General features: G+C 43.0%; 1 protein-coding gene across 7 annotated transcripts in view; it reads left to right on the forward strand.

Moving 5' to 3' along the window:
* NRXN3 (neurexin 3) overlaps positions 1-21883 on the forward strand; it is a gene marked incomplete at both ends in the record, with an annotated part of 1611783 nt that overhangs the window by 360431 nt on the left and 1229469 nt on the right. The gene's annotated exons all lie outside the window — the stretch shown is intronic.

Raw genomic sequence — 21883 nt, forward strand, 5'->3', positions numbered from 1 at the left:
CCCAAGTTGCACTATCCTCTTCCCTGCTTTCAGTGGACCAGAGACACCCCCTCCCCTGCACGCACTGCTGCACTTGAATCAGATAGCCTCTGACCTATCATTTTCCCTTTCTCTTGCCACTGCAGAAGTCTGTTCTGAGTGAGGAAGCAGCTTGGTTATAAAACAAAGGCTCTGATTTTTTTCTTCCTGAAAAATGCTATCAGGACGAAGGCTATGATTAATACACATAATTGAAATAAATGGCAGCTAACTGCAGAAAACCATCTCCCAGCTGTTGGAGGAAGGAAATTGCCGACAGCCGGTTCCCATTGAGTGGCTAGCAAAGGAGAGGAGCCGGTAGGAGCAGGAGAGGCTACACATCACCATCCCGCAGCGCTCCAGGGCTGCTGCTTTTGCCACATCACCATCCCACAGCGCTCCAGGGCTGCTGCTTTTGCCACATCACCATCCCGCAGTGCTCCAGGGCTGCTGCTTTTGCCAGAGATGCCCTGAGGGCTCTGTCTCATGTGTGAGCTTCTCCATCAAATTGTAGTGTCATCGCTTTTTAGGGCTGGGGCTTGGAGCTGGGCTTTCTATGTCTGGGGATGACTTGGCAGTAGGTATCTCTGTCCTACAGAATGGGCTTTTAGAATCCTTCTGTCGCCGGCAGCATTACTGCAAACCCCAGGCTGAATCTCCTTATAAGGAGACAAGATGCTTCTTGACCTGTGTCATTACCTTCTTCTCCCCTTTCCTTGTTCATCCATCCTATGCCAGTGGGATGGGGAGAGCAGTGGGGAGGAAGAAGATCTGGATTCTTGCTATGAGTCTGCTCTGTGATCCCGACAGACCTTTCGCCTTCCTAGGCCTTAGTCTGCTCAGTCTATGTAATATGAGATATCAGACTGGAAGATTTCTGTCCTCTCAGTTCTAAGAGTCTGTTACAAAAAAAAAAAAGATATACTTACAAATTATAAATGTATATATATTACATTTATCTATCTATCTATCTATCTAGATTTTTATCTCCTACTGCCTTTCTTCTCAGCCCACTGTTTTACATTTAGCACCCCAAGAGTTATATGGCCCTTGTGACAGTGTTAATATGTGTCTGGCTAAACTAGTACCTAGATCAGGTGAAGGACTTTATGAACACATAAATCAGAAGACAAGAAACCTGAAGCTAGACATTCACCCAGCACACCCACACCATTATTACCAAGAATGTGAGTGCAGAACTCAGGCCTGTACATGCTGGGAAGTCAGCTGAAGGACAGGGTCGGCAGCACACCAGCTTTGGAGTTCAGTGCACCGTAATTGCCATCCCTCTGGAAGATCGTGTGCTCTGTGAATGCTGACTCTGGAAGTGCACGCTCTGAACATCAGGGCCTAGAGAACAGCTGGGAGAGAATGTTCTCCCAGAAGAGCTCTCCTTTGTGAGCTCCCTCCGTGTGCTCTATGCTGTTTCGTCGTCTCTTTTTATCCTCAAACAATCCAAGAAGTAACGCTCTCTTCTTTCTATGAATAAGAAAACTGAGGATCAGGGAAATTAGCTGCTTTTATTCAAGGTTCCCCTGTTAGTTTGCAGGCATCAGTAGTAACATTTTTTTAGTGCTTTGGTGCCAAAGAAGAAAAACCAATTTCTTTCTTCAAATAGAAGAGGACTTCTGGAGGGGTTAAATGGGGAATATAGCATTATTAGAACTTCAGGAATTTTGCTTCTCTCTCTGCCCTCTGGTTATCCTTGTGACTTTCATGTGTGACACCCTAATGCAGTGGCTGTGTTCTACCAGTCAATTTTGGAACCTTATATAATGGACCTTTAAACCCATTACTGTTGCAACCAAGATTGTCTCCTTGAGGAATTCCATCAGAGAGGGAGGGGCATTATCCAGAAGCCAGAAGTCTTCGCCTGCTGCTTGCATTTTCCACAGAGCTCCTCCTCTACCTCAGTTGAGAGTCATAGGATGTTAGTGAGATCAAAAGCCATTGAGCATTGGGGAAAGGTCGAGGACCCCTGCCCTCTCGTCACACCTTTTCATATGGATGACCCTGCTTCTAAAATTATATTTTGAATTTTCCACTTATTCTCGCTGCTATGGACTGAACATCTGTCCTTCTTCCCCCAATCCCTCAAATTTATATGTTGAAGCCCTAATGCCCAATATGATGGTATTTGAAGGGACTTGCCTGGTGGTCCAGTGGTTAAGAATCCACCTTCCGATGCAGGGGACATGGGTTCAATCCCTGGTCGGGGAACTAAGATCCTATGTGCCGCGGGGCAACTAAGCCCGTGCATTGCAACTACTGAGCACGCGGTCCACAGCTAGAGAGAAGCCCACGAGCCACAGTAGAGGATCCTGCATGCCGCAATGAAGGTCCCGCGTGCCACAACTAAGACCCAATGCAGCCAAAAATAAATAAATGTTTTAAAAAATGATGGTGTTTGGAGATGAGACCTTTGGGAGAGATCAGGTTTATACAGGGTCATGAGGGCAGAGCCCCCGTGGTGGGATCAGTACCTTCAAAGAAGAGGAAGAGAGCACACTTTCTTTCTCCATCATGTGAGGATACAGCAAGAAGATGGCCATCTGCAAACCAGGACCTTGATCTTGGACTTCCCAGCCTCTAGAACTGAGAGAAACAAGTGTCTGTTGTTTGACGCCACCCAGTCTGTGGTATTTTGTTATAGCAGCCCACGTTGACTAAGACACTTGCCTTGTAGGTGAAAGAGGGCTAGGAGATATCTTACAGGCATGGGATTTCTTATTTTTATTCTCTTGGGAATCAGTTGGCAAGTTGGCATACTGGTGGTAGGGCCTGAAGAGAGGAGTAAAACACCAAGTGCATTTGAAACAATTCCAACTTTGAGACACTTTTTATCATTTCAGACAAATGAAGATAGAATGTTTACTGAGGTGGTGCCCTGGCCCTTTATGTAATGTTTGGATAGCACGGTTCTTAGCTGCATGCAGATAATGTGTTAGATGGCTAGAAAAATAACCTGCTTGAACTGATTCTGATTTATTCCCCCTCCCTCTCATGTCTTTGTTCACAGTAAGCACATCAATATAGAGCAGCTAGGAAATGAACACTTCTTTATGAGAGGTACAGGTGGGTTCTGGTGGACGCTACTGCATCTCAGAATAGCAGATATGGCAGAAGGGGGAATCATTGAAAAAGCAGGCCCACCCTTTCCCAGAGTGGATGGTGGTGGTGTTTATTGGTGTCTGGGAATCAGAATATGGAGGAAGATGAGAGGACTGCCTTAGTTTATGGTTGGAGATTACATTGAAAGCCAAGTAAGATGATCATGATGATGATGATGATTTGTCAAATGGTTACTATATGCCAGGCTCTGCTCTAAATGCTTTACATGTGTTCATTTGTATCTCACCACAACCCTAGGTGAGACTTGCTGTTATGGTGTTATTACACCCATCTTATAGGTGTGGAAACGGAGGCTTAGAGAGTTTAAATAACTTCCCAAGTTCACATCGGTTAACCATGAGGGTCAGGATAAGAGCTTTCCTCAACTCCCAGCGAGATACCGAACAAGTTAAGAGTCTCCATCAGTTTGGGAAGGACTGTGATTCTGAAAGTTCTCATCTTTCTCTCAACTTCAGAGAGACCTGCCAGTATTTTAAAGGAATGTTTAACTCCTTTGAGTTATAAGCTGTCAGAGTAAGGAGGAACATAGGCTTGGGTGGAGATTGAATCTGAGTCATGTTCAGTCTAGTTCCTGAACTAGAAAGGCAGAGAACTAACAACATTTAGAGGAGATATGTTTTGGAGCCCTATTTGCTCTTGCATTGTCCCCCAGTTATGTGAAGCACCTAGAAAAATTTCTTTCTGTTTTTCAGATGAGAAGCATGAAGAAATAAGAGTTAGCATTTTCTTCTCCTTAATAAAATCCCTTAAGTGTTGACTTCACTAATTATGTATTTTCCTAATTTAGTTATGTTAAGCTAAAATTTACCTTTGAACATTGTGGGTTGGGGAGGATTTATAAAACAAAATGAGAAAATGGCTATTCTGTTCTGTGGTCGGTAAATTAGTACCAGTCCCAGCTACTTCAGAGCAATTATTTGTACTCAAGTAACAAGTGCACTAATTTCAAAAGAATATCCATTTTTAAGTCTCTTGCAAGATTCTCACATACATATAGCAGAGCTCTTTCTTCCCTTATATCCTTGGAGATAATAAATGAGCATTTCTTTCAAAAAGCATTTGTTAATTTTTAAAGTTCAGTCATAACTGATCTTTCTTCCAATTAGGATGAATTAGTGAGATTTTATTCTGTTACATTGTGTGTAAGTACTGTTGTCCTCATTTGAATCATTAGCTTTTACCTCAATGCTGTCTGTTTTGGTTGATGCATTTGCTTACGTCTATTATTTGGGATAGCATTTAGGAAGCAGACACTTTTGAGTGAGGTGGACTGATCTCTGAAATGAATTTGGACATTTGGACACTTAATGACAGTGGGGTTGGCACTATACGGGTGGTAGACTCTTACAGATTTAAATACAGAGTTTATACTTACAGCCTATTAGTTCTAAAACATTGGTTCTCTGAGATGAGACTTTTCTGGTTGGCAATAAAATACTTCATTTTGCAATTTAAAGTTAAAAGGTGAAATGGGATGGAGCTGGGTCGGTGCCCGATGGTCCTTCTGAGTTAGTGATTACTTGGAAATCCCCACCCCCCAAGAGATCCCAGGTTGAACAACCTTTGAGGTAGCATTCACTGCACTCAATTCTTACCCAAGACAAAACCCTTGCGTGACTTAGGACAATGAACAGACATGTTTCAAAATGGTGATGGCACAAGTATTGAAAGGATACTTTGGTATATCTCATTCACTTTCTGAAGGCCTTTTGTTCTGTGATGGTTACTTTATCATGTAAAATTCAGCTGATTTATCTTGTGGTCCTGCAGAACCCTTTCATGGTGGCCAGAGGACATGCCTGGGAATCTGGGGCCTGGGAATTCCCTCAGAGGATTTTTCTCTCTTCCTTTTGGCCTCACAAAGTAATCTTGAGCTTTGGGAGAAAAATCCTAGGAGAACTGAACAGCCTTCTGCTGACTTCCCCACTCTCTTGGAGCTTATAAACAGCACAGCTTTTATGGTACAAGACCCCCTGTCCCCGCCCCTCCTCTCCCATGAGTGCAGGATGATTTGGGTACAGAGGAGGAAAGGCGCTCGGGGTTATTAGCAAGTCCTCTTCTTCCCCCAAGGCCACGAGCTCACAAGATTTGTAGGAGAAATGTTCTGGATTATGTATTTCTTTTTTTTTTTTTTTTTTTTTTTTTTTTGCGGTACGCCGGCCTCTCACTGTTGTGGCCTCTCCCATTGCAGAGCACAGGCTCCGGATGCGCAGGCTCAGCAGCCATGGCTCACGGGCCCAGCCGCTCCGCGGCATGTGGGATCCTCCCGGACCGGGGCACGAACCCGTGTCTCCTGCATCGGCAGGCGGACTCTCAACCACTGCGCCACCAGGGGAGCCCTGGATTGTGTATTTCTTGACCTTTACATATTTTTATCTTTTAAACTTTGCAAGGCAGAAGCTTTGTCTTAGAAATTGTTGTTCTTTTGTACTAAGATCCTTTGAAGTAGCTGATATGACTTGTTTTAATATTTAAAGTGTAATTTTTCGTAGGCTGCTAATAGTGAGCATTACTGTTTATTAATTACTTACTAATGACCCCAGCACAGTGCTAAAGGCTTTCCATATATTATGTCATTTAGTCTCGACAGCAAGCCTATGACTTACAAGTTATTATTTTTTTCTGATTTGCTGATGAGTAAACTGAGGCTTAAGGAAGTTAAGTAATTTGCTGAAAAATCAGATGACTTCTAAGGAGAGGTGGGATTCTGTCTGACTCCAAAGCTTGAGCAATGTTTCAGCACTGCCTGTTTAAAAAAAAAAAATTCTGTTATGTTAACCCTATGTTTTCCTTATTACTGGGCTACAGAACTCAGATTTCATGAGAATTTGTGGTTCTGATCTCTCGAATTCTTCAGTAGCCTTGATTATTGACCCTTCTCTCTTTCCAGTAGAGAGGAAGAGTTGTTTTAAAATGGGTGTCTGTTTACTTAAGAAAGGCCTTTGGCTATCTCTAAAGTGTGGAAAATTCTTTTTGTCCACCAACATGTGAATACTCTCAAATTGTTAGTTGATTTGTTTGCTGACATATTTTAGTCCCCCTCCCTTTATGTAGAGAGCATAAAGGACTGGCTATAGTAGATTCCATTTTCTACACTAGCACACATGCCCCTCACTTGCAACTAGGGGAATAACAAGAACATGATTGGAAAGGAGGTTCATGGTTATAGGGCTGGAAACCCAGTGGGCATATAATGAATCCTTGATTATTGTGCCCTCTCCTTGGCTTTCGGCCCATGTAGATTTTCTCTGGGCTGTAGCTGAGAGCTGACACCTGCAGATTTGTTTGCTTTACATATGTAGCTAATAGTCAAAATGCTTTCTCCACCTCACATGGAGGCAGGGCAAGCATTACGCAGAGTCAGAATTGACAGTTGCTAGGAGATGGGATTTGAGGGACTCCATGGAGTTACCCCAACCAAAAACAAAATAGTCCTTCCAAAGCCTGAAATATCCCAATTGGGGCTTGATTCCATTGGATTGAGCAATGCACCTTTCTTAAAGAAATGCAAATTTTTCTCACATGGAGGGGTAACTGTTATGTCCCTAACATAATATTATAATCTTTGGTGCCCCCAAAGGATATTAAATCTAATAAGTAGGATGCATTATGCTTTGTCAAGGAAGGTTAGGGTTGTGTTCTTGTTTTTTGTTTGATTTGTTGTTGTTGTTGTTTTACACGGGCCTCTCACTGTTGTGGCCTCTCCCGTTGCGGAGCACAGGCTCCGGAAACGTAGGCTCAGCGGCCATGGCTCATGGCCCAGCCACTCTGTGGCATGTGGGATCTTCCTGGACCGGGGCACGAACCCGTGTCCCCTGCATCGGCAGGTGGACTCTCAACCACTGCGCCACCAGGGAAGCCTGGTTTGATTTTTTTGTTTTACAGTTTAGCCTTTGATTGATAGGACAGCAGGGATGCCAATATCCCATGCCAAAGGAAAGTCACTGGCAACCTCCTTGCTCTTTCCAGGGAGGCAAGCACCTTTTCCACTTAGCCTGGATTGCCTGCATCTGGGAAGGACTCAGACAAAGAAGACCCTACATGCAGGAGCTGGAGGGAGCCTTTCTTACCTCCAGACCTGCAGGATACAGTTTATTCCCCCACAGGAAGTGAAGCAGGAATGATTCTTGGCAGTCGGCCATAGCTTTAGAACGTCCTCAAGCCTGAATCCCTGGGAGCCTGAAGTAGGCTTTGAGGCTTCAGATGAGGCATCGAGTGATTGATCTCACTCCATGTGTGCATGAGGCTTGAGGTTACCCGGTGAGGCAGTACAGGGCGGGGTAAAGAGTGAAGGCTTTTGGGTCAGCGGAACCTGGTTTTGAGCCCTAATGCTGCCTCTTACCAACTGAGCCACCAAAGACAGACTACAAAGCCTCAACCCTCATGTCTGTAGAACAAAGACTATGAGAGCGCTTGCCCCTCAGAGTTGTGATAGACCAGAGAAGGAGGTGAGCGTGGTGCTCAGCGCATGGCCAGACCTCCAGAACCAGTTGCTGCCATTATTATTAAACAGTGAAAAGCTAAGTATAAGGGAACAAACCGCTTGGAGTTACTGCACCTGGGGAACCACTTAGAACCCCAGGAAAAGGAACTTGACCTCCAGAAACACTCAACTTTTCTCAGATTCACTTCCTTGGTATCGCTTGTTAGATGGGGAATTCTAACCATAGTGTGTAGGTTTCCTTCACTTCTCTAACCAGGGGGGTCACCCTGTCTGCGTAGTTCATGTCATGTTCAGTATGGACAGAGAAATGAAATGCATCTTTCACAAGTCTGCAGAAAACAGTCATCATGGGCCTTCCTAAAATGTCCAGAGTTAAACAGGTGTATCATTGTTTTTCCCCTTCAAAATCAATGTTAAAACTTAAGAAAAGACTTTTCTTTTGTCTGTAGACACATATGTTTGTTTACAATTCAGTCGCAAAATACTGAGAATGCTCTAATCTCTCTGTGGATGGATGAATATATTCATCTCCCCAAAGGTGTTTTAAAGTCAGTGTCAGATAAAGTTATCCATGTATTTCAGATGAGATGGGAAAGGGATGCTGTTTTCCAGGCAGGAATGATACAAAAAGTGTGTTTGTGGGGACTTCAGAGGCCCTTGAAGGGTCGGTCTGAGGCTGTTGCCAGGTGGTGGGCTCACCTGTGTTACTGAGACAAGGGGCTTCTCTTTCACAGAGCCCCTGGACCACTTGTAATGCTTGTCAGGGCTCGAGGAGAGTGGAGAGACATTTTATATATCACCAGCTATTGCATGCCATCACTTCTTCTTCTCTGGTCCTCTTTATTTTCCCCCACCAGCATGGTTTCTCAGATTTATTAACAGCCTTTTCAATGACTTCTGCAGCCATCAGGAAGAGAAATAAAGAGGCCTGGGAGAATCTAATCTTCTTGTGCTTGTCCCTCTTTACTGTCTTGGTTTTTCTTTTGCTTCCCCTCCTTTTTTTTTTTTCTTTTCTTTTTAAGAAAATTTGATGTTGCTCCTTTGCATTAAGCTAGAGTTTCTTTCCCCCTCCTTCCTCCTCTTTTTACTGCTTTTAATTGTTTTGGTGCTTTTGTTTTTCCCTGGACCTGAGAACGAGGGGAGAGGTCAGCTGCCAGAAGAGCTGTACACCGTTGATAAGGCTTTCAGGAGATTGCATTGAAGTCATTAAGCAGCATTCCCTCCCTGAAGTCCTAGAGTCTCCACTGCTGCAGGGGGAAGAGAAAAGGAAGCTCAGAGAGTAGAAGAGGTAACCCACATCGAGGGAGTGGCTTAGCCATGAGACCTCTGAGCAGCACACTGCTTACCCGGAGCCCTTCTCCAGGGATAGGTATTGCCCAGTGCCAGCTCTTGTGACTCTGGGACATTGATGTAAATGTGTATCTGGATGAGACACACATGCAGGAGGCCTTGGAGAAAGGACTCAAGTGAGAATTAGGCATCCAGCATCCTGGAGATCAAAGTTCTGGAGTTTTCCCTTCTGTTATCGGGTTCATGTGTCCACCCCATAGTTATTTCGCAACTAACTCACTTATATAAAAATCAGAGGGCTTCCCTGGTGGCGCAGTGGTTGGGAGTCCGCCTGCCGGTGCGGGGGACGCGGGTTCGTGCCCTGGTCTGGGAGGATCCCGCATGCCGCGGAGCGGCTGGGCCCGTGAGCCATGGTCGCTGGGCCTGCACGTCCGGAGCCTGTGTTCTGTGGCGGGGGAGGCCACGGCAGTGAGAGGCCCGCGTACCGCAGGAAAAAAAAAATCAGAAAGCCTGGGTTTTGGTCTTGCCTCTACTGATAATTCTTTTGGACAAACACTGAACTATGCTAGGCTTGTAAAAAGTAGAAAAATGCTATTTCAAAGTACCTTCCATCGCTAATGGCTAGATTTCACCTTACCAATTCTACCTGCCAAGAAGCAGTGAGAAGCATATCCTTCCTCAGACATGGATGTGAAAACCAGTTAATTCCTTTTTCCCTCAGTGCCTTGAGGTTAACCCAAAGTCAGGGTTCTGTATAACCTGTCCGTCAGGAAATTCATGGTGTAATACTACAGAGCATTTAAAGAAATGGTGGACATCTTCTGGAATGGGGAAAAAAGGGAATAAATTATATGATTAATAATACCATCAGGTTGCGTAATTCTCTGTGTGTTTTCAAAGCCTGTTTACACTTCAGAATGACCTGGTTTAAGGATACTCTCTAACTTAGCCTACCCTAGAAATGTGACATGCTAAAATTTGAAAGGACTCTTCTGTTTTCACTCTCAACCTACCCCATTACTAGTGCTCTCAAAATGTGGTATCCAAATGGATGATTAAATGATCAAGTGAGTGGGTGACTTAAAGACTTCAGGTAACACATAGTCAGTCAACTCTGTTCATTTGACTCTCAGTAATGATTGGATACAATGAGGAGTTTGGGTAGATAATGCCGGACATGAAGGGTATATAATCAGGGTATACTGGTAGGTCTGCTGTCTTGCTATAGAAACCAAAAGGAAAATGATTAGAGCATAGCCAGCTTGAGAGAGTCATCAAAGAGGGTCATATCCAGACTGGCAACCACAGACACTAAAGATCACACAGTGGGTTGCTTCACTCCTGATCTCAGGAGAGTGGCTTTTATACAAAGCCTGACTCTTTTTTTAATAGAAGTATAGTCGATGTATATTACATAAGTTATGGGTGTACAATATAGTGATTCACAATTTTTAAAGGTTATACTCCATTTATAGTTATTATAAAATATTGACTATATTCCCTGTGCTGTACAATATATCCTTGTAACTTATTTTATTTATTTATTTTAATTTTGGCTGTATTGGGTCTTAGTTGTGGCATGTAGGATCTTCGTTGAGGCATGTGGGATCTTTCTTTGCAGTGCGTGGGCTTCTCTCTAGTTGCAACATGAGGAGTTTTCTCTAGTTGTGGTGTGCAGACTCCAAAGCACATGGGCTCTGTAGTTTGCGGCACATGGGCTCTCTCATTGAGGCACGTGAGCTCAGTAGTTGTGGCGTGCAGGCTTAGTTGCCCCACGGCATGTGGGATCTTAGTTCCCTGACCAGGGACTGAACCCGCATCCCCTATATTGTAAAGCGGATTCTTTACCACTGGACCACCAGGGAGGTCCCTGTCCTTGTAGCTTATTTTATATATAGTAGTTTGTACCTCTTAGTCCCCTACCATTATATTGCCCCTCTCCAGTTCCCTCTCCCCACTGGTAACCACTAGTTTGTTCTCTATATCTGTGAGTCTGTTTCTTTTTTGCTGTGTTCACTAGTTTGTTGTATTTTTTAGATTCTACATATAAGTGATGTCAATACAGTATGTCTTTGTCTGTTTGACTTATTTTACTTAGCATAATGCCCTCCAAGTCCATCCATGTTGTTGCAGATGGCAAAATTTCATTCTTTTTTTATGGCTGAGCAGTTCTTATATGTATATATAACATCTTTATCCATTCATCTGTTGATGGACACTTAGGTTGCTTCCATATCTTGGCAACTGTAAATAACGCTGCTTTGAACATTGTAGTGCATGTATCTTTTTGAATTAGTGTTTTTGGTTTTTTTGGATATGCACCCAGGAGTAGAATTTCTGGGTCATATGGTAGTCCTATTTTTACTTTTTTTGAGAAACCTCCATACTGTACAAAACCTAACTCTTGTTGCAATAGAGGGAACAATGAGATTGAAGTTAGACCCAAGTCTAGCCTCATTCTAAGTTCCTTCCTTGACAATTATTGTTATTCTAATTAGATAGCCTTGAGCCTATGAATCTCAGCTCCCCCCTTTGAAAACTGCAGATAATAATACCTGAATAGATTATGGTGAAGATTATATTAAATGTCATCTGCATAATAGTAAGCTAGAGCTAAAGCCCCTGACACACAGTAAGCTTCAAATATGGTAGTTGGCTTCATCACTGTCACCTGCAACTCAGGGACTGTGGACATTTTCTGGTATGTAAAACAGTGTTAATGCCTACTCTTCTAAGGTCATCATAGGATTGAACAAACAATATTTGCAAAGTGGCTCTCACTGTGCTAGGCACATAATAGAGGAACAGTAAGTACTAGCTTCTTTCCTTCTCCTTTCTTTGATGATGTCTTTTTTTTTTTTTTTTTTTTTTTGGTATGCGGACCTCTCACTGTTGTGGCCTCTCCCACTGCGGAGCACAGGCTCCAGACGTGCAGGCTCAGCGACCATGGCTCATGGGCCCAGCCGTTCCGCGGCATGTGGGATCTCCCCGGACCAGGGCACGAACCTACGTCCCCTGCATCGGCAGGCGGACTCTCAACCACTGCACCACCAGGGAAGCCCTGATGATGTCTTCTTACTTTTCTATTTCATTTGAGGGCAGTGGGGCACTATTGCTCTTTTGTGAAGTGGCACAGTGTCATTGATGGGTGTTCCAGAAGCCCCAGAAGGTGACTGGTCTTTGCTGGTTGAGGTGTGGGTAGTGGGGTAGCTGGGAGGGGAAGGAGGAATGAGCAGCACTCAGGGGCAAACCTGAGGGCACCAGAGGCTGGGATTCTGAAGCTTTTGAAAAGTTCTGCCTGTTCCTGAAATTATCCTAGTATCCCCAAGGGAATGCTACTGTTTGCATAAATCATTCCATACAACCTTATTAGTTATAATACAGAAGACACTAATGATCCCTAATTCACGCAGTAGGAGGTTAAAGCTGTTTATTTGTGGTGGTGTACAATGATAAGCAATGAGGAGTTAGATGGCTCTGAGGTCCATGAAATCTCAAAGAGCGTTTTGAATCCTCAAAGGAAGTCCAGGTTATTCTTAGGATGACTTCAGTTTAAAGTTCTAGAATATAATATACCACAGCAATGAATACATTACTTGTAGTGTTAATGTGATCATTTGTTCTTCGAAACCAGAATGTCAAGTTTGAAATGGCTAGGCATTCATCGCTAACAAAAGCATCCAACTAATTCAAGCCTCCTTTTTCCTTGAATTCTAGGTAATTGAGAGTTTTTATTTGATCTGCTTTATTGTTTTACTTCCTGACATGTGACCCATGTAGAGTTAACAACCATCCTAGTTTCCCAGGGATTGCTTCCCTTTTAGTACTGTAAGTCCCATGTCCTGGGACTCTTTCAGTCCCAGGCAACTTGGGATGGTTGGGTACCCTATCTGAAACACCTGGTAAACCCCTTTTCAGGAGAACGCCACATTTTGGTCAACATCTGACTGACAGCACACCTAGAAAAGATTCTCTGGTTCAGTGGTTCTTCAAACTTTTGAATTTTTTTGACAAGTAACATTTTTACAGAAAAGGGAAGGAGCAAAATAGGATTGACTACTTTTTATTTTGCCAACTGATGACATTACCAAATTTCATCGGTCATTGTCATTACTTTATAAAAGAGGAAATTCCAAGATGAGAAAGGAATAGAGTGAAAGTGCTATCTTCCCAGTGCCTACCACGGTGTTGTATAGAGTAGGTCCTACACAGATGTGTGTTGCATGAGTGAGTATTGCATACGGTTAGCTTTTACTAAAGAATGTACAGCATTGTTCTTATCTTCCTGATTGTACTATGGATTGGTAAAAACTTTAACTGAGACCATTGTTTGGGAACCAATGGTTAATTCCAAATCTGTGGACTATAGGATTTTTTTTTGTGTGTGTGTGTGGTACGTGGGCCTCTCACCGCTGTGGCCTCTCCTGTTGCGGAGCACAGGCTCCAGACGCGCAGGCTCAGTGGCCATGGCTCACGGGCCCAGCCGCTCCGCGGCATGTGGGATCTTCCCGGACCGGGGCACGAACCTGTGTCCTCTGCATCGGCAAGCGGACTCTCAACCACTGTGCCACCAGGGAAGCCCACTATAGGATTTTTTGATGGCAATTTTTCATTGTAAATCATGATAATGACATTCTGCTCTCTGCCTCAGTCACATGTTGATTTTAGTTGGTGTAGTCAATCTCTCATTATAGGATCACTCCTGGAGAGAGATAAAACCACATTTCTGGGCCTTTAAATCAGACAGTGAGATTCAGTCAACTTCCTCTCAGACTTCAGCTGCCACCGTATCCAGATGCATCTTTGCTGATACCTGTTTGGGGATGCCACCATAACTGGCAGGAATGAGCCAGCAGTTCTGCTTATTTTCTTAAGTCTTGGATGGTGTTTTTGTATGTCCTAAGTCTCCATGCTTTTCTTTGTTCTGATTCATTCACCTACAAAGTGTGGTCAGAAACCTTGACCACCTGGTGATAATGTGCAAATATCATAACCTCTCTAAGTCTGGGATCGCCTGTGCAACATCTTCATATCCTAGCTGGATATCCAAATCACTCCTTATTTTATCTTAACCCATGGATAAAAATATCATTGAGAAATCTTACCTGCTACCTAATTTCTGGAGAGGGTTAGGATTTTAGTTTTATCGACATCATAGGAACTATAAATATTCATCGTAAATGGCTACCCAAGAAAGCTAAACCAATTCGAATAACTATTTCAGAGAGTCTTATAATCTCAGTTTTGTGTGCTCTTTCTAATAACAAGTCAAATAATTTTTCCCCCTCTGCAAGCATTGAGCATACTTCTGACTGTACCCATTGGTGTTATAACTCAGGGTCTAGCTGTATGGCCCTGGAGCTTCAGTGAGCTTGCTGGGGTGATGGTTTGTGAATCATCTGACTTAGAAAGTGGGTTGCCATTTCAGATTCAGTGCATCAGAGGGGGATTTCCTTTTTATGCTCTCATAATTGAGGATTTTTTTTAGCAGTTATATATTTGCAGTGTTGCAAATGTAGAGAATTCTTACAATTTTCTCCATCGTTCTAATGGTCTATATACATATCCAGTGTATGTGGTTAATATATCTAAATGTTTGCTGAAAATCTACCCTTGTTGAGCAGACAGAGGTTCCTATAAAAGCTGCAGGAGGATGCTTTACAAAATTAGATAATGTATGTGAAAGCAGTTTGGAAAATATGAGATGCTATGCAGGTGTATGTGTGTGCACACACGCATGCATGCATGTGCATGTGCATGTTTAAATTAATAGTTCATCTCCCACAGGAATACTGTTGACAGAGGTCTTTGCAAAAGATACCCAACCCTCAGTAGGAGGCAGCATGTTCTAATGGAAAGCATACAGTGTTTAGAGGTTGACCTTGGTGTATATTTTAAACCTGATTCTTACTAGCCATGGTGTTGTACAGATATTTCACCCCTTGTGAAAGTCAGTTTTATCATCTGTGAAATGGGTCTAGTAAAACTTTATTTCACAGGGCTTTGGTGAGAGTTAAATAAGACACATACCAAGTATCCTAATAAAAGAGCTCTCCTTTCAGATAACATATGAACACATATATGTTATTTCTATTAATAATACATTGGTTCTGGTGGTTAGCATTTTGAATTCTTGTAGCTCAAATCACCAAGACAGGTCTTGGTTAATTCTTGTCAAATACTACATGTATAGTGTTTGTTTATTCAGACCCTCACTAGGTTAAAGCCCAGAGCATAATACACATTCAATAAATGTTAATTTCCTGTCCTTTTAATACTATGGCACAAAAAATCTTCTGTTAAAAAACTCCGCTAATAGTCTGAGGTGAAGAAATGATGAAAATGAAATAAACACTTTATTCTAGTTCTCTTTAGTTCTATAATTGAATTTGTAATCACTGAAGATTTTCTCCTTTATTTAAGGCTTCTTAAATTAAGTCACTGATTTGTAAGTCTGCCTCCATTTTAGAGAACTTTCCCTCTCTACCCGCTTTTAGCATACCCCATCCTCATCCACCCCCAGGTTCAGACCCCTTTGTTTAATTACGTTGGACTGTGGGCATCATCACTCCCTTCTTGAGAGCCCTGGAATGGGGCGGTTTTAATTTTTGGCAGAATCAGCCCCATCTCACTGGCATGCTTATTTCTGTGGGAGGTAAAGGAAATGCATACCTCGCCATAAAAGAAGACACAGCCCACGTCTCTAGGATTTGTACCTCTGCATTGGCCAAGTTCCCCAGTTGTGTCTCTGAACAGGGCTTTAATCACCATGGCTTGAGTGCTCAGCACTGAAAGCTTTAAGGGTGCTGCAGAAATGGTAGATTAGCTGCATTTAACAAAATAGAAAGTTTTCATTGTGTCATAAAAAGCCTTATTGATCTTGTCCAGGCATTGACTCCAGGGCTTTTTAACCAGCCACTCTGTCTAGTCTTGCAGGCTAGAGCCCTCAGTGCTAACAAAGAAGGGCTGGGCTGCCTGCTGCCAGGGAAGGCCAGAGGGATGGGCACAGATTCAGGTTTCCCAGTGGGGATTTTCTTAAAGAACTGGGATGATTTTATTCTGCTGTTGGGAGGCTTGTGCAGAAGCTTGTCACAACCCCCCAGACCCCAGCCAGCCTTCTCCCGCTCTCAGCATTTGCTGTGGAGCTTTCACATGGCAGCAAACGCAGGTGTCTTCTCTTCCCTCACTTCCATCAGCATTTCTCCTCTTTCCCCCCGTGAAGCCAGGCTGAACTCTGGGATGCTGAGGTACTGAGCAGTGGGTCTCCAGAAGGAGTGGGGAAGGCAGGAGGAGAACTGGTTACTTTAGCATCACTGTGATCAATTCAACTTCATTTCAATTCAATTCGGTCTTTATTTAACACATTTTGGGGTACGTGGGAGATTTTGAAAAGGTATGAAAAATTGCTGCTCACAAGATATGGTCAAGGAGTTGACATCTACACGTAAAATAACGAGAGAATTGTTCAAGATTTATTTGGTGATTAGGTATTTTATCAGAATCATCTGCAGGGATTTAACTTTTAAAAATGAATGCTAAATTTCAAACATAAAAGAGTATAAACCTGTAGTAGAGGATATTGTAAACATTGGCTTAGTTATTGCCCGTATTGAACAGATCTCAATGTTTTGCCATTTTTGCCTTATATCCTTTTATAAAGACTTAGTCTTGTTTGAATATCTCCCTGGTTCCATTTCTTCTCTCCCTCCCCAGAAGTAAACACTACCTGAAATTGATGGGTAGATTTTTTTTTCCATTCTTGTTACATACGAATAGCACTGTAATATATAATGGTTAGTGATCATTATGTGTGTGTGTGTGTGTGTGTGTGTGTGTATGTATAAATTAGTGGAGGTAAAGTTTATTAGCTACCCACAGTTTATACTCATTATTCTCTGTATATTCTGGGCTGAATGAAGGAAATATTTGGCAAAAATCTTTAACACCTAATATGTCCCTGTTGATCACCCAAATGAAGCTTGGCAGTCTCTCAATATGCTTCCCTCTTTTTGGACCAGGAAGCATTTGAGCCCCAGAAATGTCTGTAGGAAGTTTCACATAACACCAAATTATCTTGTTTTCTTTGGATACTTAAAGGTGGAGAGTTTCACCAGCAGGATGATTGAGATGTAGATTTATTGAGGTAAGAGGTATATTAGGTCATCTTCCAAGGTCTCTTCTGATGCTACAGTGATGATTAGTTATGAAGGAGTTTTTACTTGTTTTCATCTCAGGTGAAAAGAGAAATTTTACGGAAATAAATATTTTAAAAGTCCATATGGGTTTAAAAATCTATGTATTGCTTCTAAATATCTTAATATCTGTTCGAGTTTTACCAAATTCTATGCACCTTTTAGGACATTTATATTCCTTTCTGAACAGTATGTGTGAATACAGTGAGTATTTAATTTAGGTAGTAATTAGGGTCAGTATATGTGCCACTGTAAAAAAAAAATCATTTCAGATGATCTACTTCCTGCTCCAGGATCACTGTAGATATATTTCATTATTATTAATTTTGTTTTTATCAAAATCGCAGCCTTCTCCTCTCCTCTTCTGCTGTGTGTTCCTAGTGAACTTTTTGTCCTCACCAACTCTGTAGAATATAGTCTCACAGTGAGCCATTAGGTACTCCAGTACAATTGCCTTCGTTGTTTTGTAACTTTGATAAAAGATGCTGGTTGAAGAAAAATCAACATGCAGGTTATTCTTTTTGGACTGGGCCACAGGTGAAAGGTTATATAGGTTTGCGGATGTGTGTATTTTCTACAATTTTTTATTCAAAAACATCAGAACTCAATCTAAAACTTACCTTCAGGAAGGCGACCCTGGTTAAATTTTCACCATTCTAGTCATCCATAGCCTTGGCGTAACTTCAAGAAATGTGTTTTAGTAACACTGTGGCACAAAGCTGGCTTTAAACTTATTGATATAATTGATATATTTACTTATAATTGACCTCATGTAGTTTCAGATACGCCTGTTGTCTTCCCAATCAGAGTGAAAGCAGTCCAAGGACCGGTTGTCTGAGGTGACAACTGACAACCCTATGTTCTGAATTAATGGAGGAACAGACACAAGACTCAAACTGGCAGTCAGATTAAGGATCCAGATATCAGTTCTGTTGCTGGTAGAGCTGCGTTAGAGAATGTGGCTTTGATCTGCAGTCCTACTGGGCTTCCTAGTAATTTTCCCCCTGAATTAAACTCAGCCACACAGCCATAGGCAGAAGAGCTAGAAAACCAAAGGCCTTGTTATGTAGGGGCAGAGTCTACTCTGATAGGTTTCACTGCATGGGGGAGCCTATAGGAGAACTCACAATCCTTGTAGGAAGGGCAGAGCTGAAGGGAAGAGAAAGGCAAGTCATATGGAAACAGTGATTACCTAAATAAGAATTGTGGACCTCTGCGTGTCAGACCCTTATTATATCACCAAGGAGGTGAATTACTTCTTTTATTGGAGCGGGTGAATGAGTAAATGAGAGGAGGTCAAAGTGTTACTTCAAATGACCCCCTTCTGGAGGGTGGGGAGGAAATGCTTTCCTGAAGTCGCGGATACAGGGAAATGGAATTCCCTCTACAGGATAAGAGGGCAGCATTTGTGTTTAATGATCTTCTGATTGACTGACCCACAATTAAAATGAGAAGCCGATAGTAAAAGAATCATAATTACAGTTTGACTCATATAGATTTGGTGGTTATGGGAAACAAAATGTACAACATATTGCATAAATTATTATAAGTGGGCAGGCAGGCAGATGTAGCACAGTTGCCTCAGGCCAGGGTTTCTTAGCAATCTCCATTCCACCTTGGAGATGTCCCCTGGATTCCTCTTTACCTCTCTAGCCATTAGCCCACCCACTGGACCCCTGCTACAATACAAGTATAATTGTGCCACTCACAAGCTGAAGTTCTCCTATGCTGGTTCTCCATCCCCAGAGCACCAAGAATATGACGCATAAGACCCCAACCTGCATCTTGAGTCTCACACGCCTGCTACTTTAGCCACATTGTATTTCTCACCATCCCCTGGACACCCCGTGCTTTTCTAATGATCACACCAGTGAATACATTGTTTATTTTAACTAGAACTTCATCCGTCGTTTTGTATGGTGAAGTCTTACTCATACTTCAAGACCCAGATTAAGTTTGACCTCCTGTATGGAGCCTTCCCTAACACCCAGGGTCAGTTATTCCTTCTTCTGTGTGCCCGTATCACCTATGAGACATTTACTGCACTTGTAATCACTTGCTTATATGTGCATTCTCAACAACAACAGCAACAGCTAACACGTCTGTGGCTGGGAACTGGGCCAGGAACTTTATCTGATTCATGTCTCACAGTGACTCTATGAAATATGTACTATGGTTATGCTCATTCTATAGATTAGGAAACTAGCTATTAGAGAAGTTAAGTAATAAGCTAAGGTTCCATAGAGTTAGGTAAGTTCCAGAGCCGGATATCAAACCTAGGTCTGTCCAATTCAAAGCCTTATTATTAAATTCCATGTAATCAAGTCCACATTTCCACTACACTCTGAGCTACAGGAGGATGTCCTGTTTAATGTGAGTCCATGTCAGGATTTGGCACTTAGTAAACATTCGAGTTTTTTTAGATTTATAATTTCTCTTCTTCAGTAAGATGTCGGCTAATTATTCCTGCTCACCATGTTCCTGGGTGGTTCAAGTGCATTCAATACTGGACACATCACCTGGTGCATAGTAGGCACCTGGAAATACTTATTCCTTAAATGAATGAACAGAAAATTTAACTTTTATTGTAATACAATTGAGAGCAATGCAGTCTTTAGGATACCATTAGCTTTCTAGTGATTTCAGTGAAGCATGATTTTCTAGGCCATTCTTTTGTGGACTCGAGGCAGCTTCCCTCGCCAGGATGCTGGCTGTTTTTTTTTCCAAGTGACAACTTGATTTACTATTTTCTTTCTCATCGCTTTCAAGAAGCATCTGCCGGCTAGTGAGTGACCAAGGCAGCGTGGAAAAGTCCATTTATTTCTCTGCTGCATCCTTCCTACAGAGTCTGAGGATAAGGGTTGGAAATGGCCTTAGGAGGTCAGATTTCCTGTGTGTTTTCTTTTGTAGTGCAGGATTGCTCATAACGACACAATTTGCTGTCTGCTGGTACACTCTGCTTTTAAAATACCTGTATGATGGGATGTGGCATGTAAAGGTTCATTGTTTCTCCTTGGGGGATGGCTCTGCAGTTTGATCTATTCAAATGCTTTGTTTGGCCCTAAAATACATTGTAAGGGAAATGGGCAGGAAGAAGCAAGAGTGTAGTCACTTGTGCAGTCTTCTTCCTTTTTTACTCAGTGTGTTCCTTCCCTAATTCTAGCAGGAAATGTCCTTAGATGAGGTATAATAGAGTTCCCTGTAGTAAAAAGATTTCTGTTTTTCCCTCATTTTTGCAAATACGATCATCTCACAGGTCAACAGCTAACTTGGGTGTCTTGTCTACCCATAGCTTGTAAGAAGACTTTAGAGGTGGAAATTGTTGTTCTGGATGTTGCCTTCTTAGCAGGTTGCATGGAAAGAAAGCAGAATTGTGCAAGAACAAACTCACATTTGCCTTAACTTGTTCCTTTGCCAGCAAACGACCCAAATTGGTGTTGTAGCTCAAGGCGACTTTCAGAATTGAGTGGGTATGTGGTCCCTGTAGGAATGTGTAGAACAACTGTGGAATGGTGGCCTTCTCAAAAAGTTTATTTCTGCTTTGTGTACCCCTTGCTTGGGCTTGTGCTTCTTCCATCATCATCATGGCTTCTTTGCCTGCGTAGAATTGGGTGATAAGTTAGTTTACAACTTAAGAACCTGAAACCTCACATTGCAGCTGCACCAACGGAGGAGGGACAGTGCTGTCCCTGCTGAATTTGTGGATCAGAGGAAGGGAGTCAGCGGGCCAGCCCCAGGACTGTAGGACATCCCTTTGTCTGGCAGGGAAGGCAACAGTAGCTCGTGTTTTTGTGCCTCATTAGCTCCAGGGTGGGCCGGCCAGGATGGCCAGCCAGGGTTACCTTTGCATTGGTGCAGACTAAAGTACCGTGCTGCTGCGGAGGCCAGTTGAAGGACAAATGATTCAAAGATGAGAACGGTTTTGCCTCTGTCTCTGGGGCGCGTCCTCAGAAGCTGGCTCACCTTCCCTTTCTGGAGAACAGCAGGTGTTCTGCTCAGGACCAGTGCCTGCAGCCACTCCAGAGGGGTTGGCATTTTCATAGGCTTTGCTAAGCGGTACCTAAAAATTCCATTTCTCGGGCTCTCTGTCTGATGACGGCGAAGAGTGTGATCTCAGTTTGACTTTTTCCACCCTGCTACTAGGGAATTTTGGAAGAGAGCCAGCCCCACTCCCTGATCCCCCAGTGTGGGCGCCTGTTGTCTGAGTGGTCTCTTACCTGTCATTGTTCAGTGGTTTCTCCATTTTGTGTGTGTGTGTGTGTGTGTGTGTGTTACGCGGGCCTCTCACTGTTGTGGCCTTTCCCGTTACGGAGCACAGGCTCCAGACACGCAGGCTCAGCGGCCATGGCTCACGGGCCCAGCTGCTCCATGGCATGTGGGATCTTCCCAGACCGGGGCACGAACCCGTGTCCCCTGCATCGGCAGGCGGACTCTCAACCACTGTGCCACAAAGGAAGCCCGGTTTCTCCTTTTGTCACATGGAACTTCATGCAGTTGCAGGATGTCAGATACAGGGTCCTAGATACCTATTCCCTGAGAATTTGAGTTCCTGGCAAGGTGGTGTGATGTGGTGGCAAAAGCAGTGGACTGAGAATCAGTGGGCTAAGGGTTTGGAACTGGCCTAAATGCCAAGCGCCTTGGATGCCCTATGTAAATGTGTGCCCCCTCTTCCTTACATTAATATAATCATAGCAAAGTGACCTCACAGCGTGTTGAGGGAATACAAACAACAATTAAGAAAGCATTTGAGCATTTGGAAATATATGATATTTTAAAAACTGTGAATAGAATCCTTCTTTACCCATTC

Source organism: Mesoplodon bidens (assembly GCF_964165515.1).
Source record: "Mesoplodon bidens genome assembly, chromosome: 3".
NCBI classification, from domain to species: Eukaryota; Metazoa; Chordata; class Mammalia; order Artiodactyla; family Ziphiidae; genus Mesoplodon; species Mesoplodon bidens.